The 3,755-nt window shown below is 48.3% G+C and overlaps 1 long non-coding RNA gene across 1 annotated transcript; it reads right to left on the reverse strand.

Annotated features, from left to right (window-relative positions):
- Positions 1–930: 930 nt before the first annotated feature.
- On the reverse strand, positions 931–2,184 carry LOC112675649 (uncharacterized). Its single transcript, XR_003145974.3, has 2 exons — positions 2,029–2,184; positions 931–1,186 (listed from the first exon to the last, which is right to left on the reverse strand). It is a non-coding gene; the product is annotated as an uncharacterized LOC112675649 (long non-coding RNA).
- Between the last annotated feature and the right edge of the window lie 1,571 nt (positions 2,185–3,755).

Below are 3,755 nucleotides of genomic sequence, written 5' to 3' on the forward strand. Positions count from 1 at the left end.
TCAAATTAGGCCACGAGCACACACCAGGCGTGGGCTTCAGACTGGACACAGCGCGGCCTTGCCCCGAAGAAACAATTAGGCCAATTAATAGGGGATTTTGAAAACACACCTGGGGGGCGGGGGGAAGAGCCCCTGGCACCTCAGCTCTATGGGAGCTCACGCTGCCAGGCCAGGCCGTGCCCTGCAAAGCAGAGCCCCAGGAGCTAGTCCCCACCCCCAGACCCCAGCAAGGCGGGGAGGTGGGGGGCGCATCAGATGCCAGGCTGCTTCCCAGGAACTTCTTTTCCTCTTCCGAGCTCCTCTCCCAGCATCGCGATGATTAATTCCCCATCTCTGCAGTCCCTATTAGAGGCACCTCCTCCAGGGAAAAAGCAGTTGACCTTTCGAAAATGTAGTCCTTTAAAGGTTTAGACCTATGCCTGTCCCCTCTGTGATGTTCTAAAAATGCTTCCCTGGGCGGCTCAGCAGTGACTCATACAGCATGGAATAGCATTTCAGGGAAATTCTTTCTCTCTGTCTCTGAAGCCAAGCTTGTGGTCTAGTGGCCACAGTAGCCTTCCCTGGCGTGGCTGGTGGGACTCCGTGGGGCCGCCCTGCTGATGGTCTCAGAGCTCCAGCTGCAGAGACAGCCTGTCCGCCCCATGGCTCCTGTCCCCCTTGGGTGCTGCAGGAGAAGCGTTGGCTGTGGAGGCCTGGGACGCCCCCTCTGGGCCCTGAGGCTCCTGGTTCACCCTTCCTGCCAGGGGGGCAGCTGTCCCCAATAAACAAGAGCTGTCGGAGCGGGTGGCGCCGCGTCCTCCCTGGCCTGCTCAGTCTTTGATTTAACACAGAAACAATTTGACTTGGAGAGTGAAGAAGGGATTCCTTCCCAGGGGATTTGTTCACCTGGCAGCAGGTCTGGCTAGAAATCTACCGGTTGGCACAGAACAAAAAAAGAACAGAGTGATTCTATGAAAGCTGTACAATCAAGCCGGTCAGCCCTCCCCGCGTGAAGGCCTCACGTTGGATTCAGCCCCATCTGCAGGCCCCATCTGCAGGCACGAGTGGGCCTTGTGGAGTGGACACGTGGGCTGTGTGGAGTGGACACACTTTGCTTGTGTCCCAGCACTGTCACTTCCCTGATAAGTGATCCTGAGCAAGTCACATCAACTCTCCAGGCTTCCATTTTCTTACCTGTAGAATAGAACTAACAAAAAAAAAAAAAAAAAATAGAACTTGGGTGAATAGTCATGACTAAATTAGATCAATCACGGGAAGTGACCTGCAAAGCGCTTTGACATATAGTAGGCCATCGTTATTGCTCATTTCTTAACATGTTTCTCTTCCCTGTTCCTTCCCCTTTCCTGCTGGCTCTTATAAAAACATGGAGAATGGGAAAATCAGTAAATAAAAGGCATGAAGAAAGAAAGGATAATCCAGGCAGGGAGGAAGACAGACCTGGAAGGAAAAGTCTCAGAAGGAAAGTTTAGGACATTCAGAAACAACAACAATGACAGTATTTTGTGTCCTAAGATGTTCTGTGGGGCCATCTGTCTGTTTTTCCTATCTGCTCAAATGTCATTCCCGCTTGTGTTGGTTTTCTAATGCTGTGTAACAAATTACCCCTGAACTTAGCAGCCTAAAGCAATGCACACTCCTTATCTCTCTCAGTTTCTGTGGGTTGGGAATGTGAGTGTGGCTCAGCTGGATCATCCAGCTCAAACCCTCTCACAGCTGCGATCAACCAGTAGGCCTAGGCTACCCTCACTCAAGTCTCAGGTGGGGAAGCATCCCACTCCCACATCCACTCAGTGGTTGCTGGCAAGGCTCCATCCCTTACTGGACCTTGGCCAGAGGCAACCCTCAGTTCCTTGCCACAGGAATCTTTCCAGAGGGCAACTTACAACATGGGAGCTGGCTTCACCAGAGTGAGTAAGGGAAAAGGAAGGGGTGGGGGTCACAGATTTTGGTTGGGCAATGTTAGAAGGGTTATCCCATCACTTTTGCCATATTCTGTTCATTAGAAATGAGTCAGTAGGTCAGGCTTACACTCAAGGGGAGGGAATTACAGAAGGCCTGGATACAGGAGGTGGTGGGGATCATCTGGGACCATCTTAGAAGGCTTGTTACCTCACTGCCCTTCTAATAAGAGCAACCCTCCTTCCTCTTCAAAGGCACATATGATTCTGGTGGGGCTGCTCTCCATAATACCTGCCCTCTCCACCCCATCCCCACGTTGGAAATGCATGAGTCATAATGCAACCAGGTATGGCCAATCATCATAACGCAACCAGTTGACCACAGTGCCTGGTTCAAGAAGTATCCATGTGACCCAAGCTTGGCCAATCAGTCTTTCCCTGGGATTTATATACACTGGAAACAAGGAGACAAAAGTTCTCTCTTTCATCTAAAATCACTAGCATGAAATGATAGAGCCTGCAGTTTCCTATGGCCACAACAATTGAAACCATGACCTTTTCAAGGAGAGACAAAAGATTTGATGTTAAAAAGAGAGCACAAATAAACTAGGGACATTTTTTTTTTAATTCCCTGAAGCTAGCTCCACCCCTGAAAGCTAATATATCTCTCTTTTTCACTTGAGATAGTTGAAATTACGCTGTTTCTTGAAGCAAAAAAGAATTTTGGTTAACTCAGCCTCAGTTTTTTCATCTGGAAAAATCAAGAAGCTAAACTAAATGATCTCCATGTTTTCCCCCATATTTTGACTTCTAAAATTCAAACTTAAGGGGCCTGATCTTTTACTAATAGATTGTTTAGGGATGCCTGAGTGGCCCAGTGATTGAACATCTGCCTTCGGCTCAGGGCGTGATCCCAAGGTCCTGGGATCAGGTCCCACATCAGGCTCCCCACAGTGAGCCTGCTTCTCCCTCTGCCTGTCTCTGCCTCTCTTTCTGTGGGTCTCTCATGAACAAATAAATAAAATCTTAAAAAAAAAGAAAAAGAAAGAAAGAAATAGATTGTTTAAAAGTGGAGAAGGAGCAAGAGGAGCACCCTGAGGGAAGCAAATGCATAAGAAGGAAACAGCACTTCTGTGACCATGAGAGCCATAGACCAAGTCTGCCTTCTTCATAATGTAGGCAAGGCTCCAAGTTCTAACTCAGAGCTTTATGCATGTCACCCAAAAGGACTCATACCTCTACTGATCCAGGGTAAGACCCAGACATATGCTTCTTTCGCATGCTTCTGGAGCCATGATAACACGATATAAGGGGCATGGGCCTTATTAGCTAATTTTACTGACTGCTTATTATGTACCTGGTAGTGTCTCACGTCCCAGCTCCTTGATTTACTAGGTATGTTACCTTAGGTCACTGACTTGACCTTCCCTAAGCCTCTGCTTCCTCTGTAAAATGGGCATAATAACAATTTCTTTCTCGCAGGGCTACTGTGAGCATTGCATATCAGTCAATGCCAGTAGAGCACCGAGCACAGCATTTGGCATGGCTGTTCTTAAAAGCTTCTTCCTTGCCTTTTATACCCCGCTCAAATGTCAGCTCTTCCACAAACCTGCCCCAATTGCCCTCTACTTCCTCTGAACTCCCACAGCACTTTGCTCTTGCCTCCTTTTCTAACCCTATGACCCTGCATTACTCTTCCCTGCTCACATATTTACCACTCCTGGTAGACCATACCCTGGTTATCTTTGGGTTCCTGAAGGCTAGATCAATGCCAAACACACAGGGGGAGCTCAATAGATTCAAGTGGATGGACTGATAGGCACAATGAGTCTCTCAAGAAGAGGAAACTGATAGGCT

Source organism: Canis lupus, chromosome 10 (assembly GCF_003254725.2).
Source record: "Canis lupus dingo isolate Sandy chromosome 10, ASM325472v2, whole genome shotgun sequence".
Classification (NCBI taxonomy): domain Eukaryota; kingdom Metazoa; phylum Chordata; class Mammalia; order Carnivora; family Canidae; genus Canis; species Canis lupus.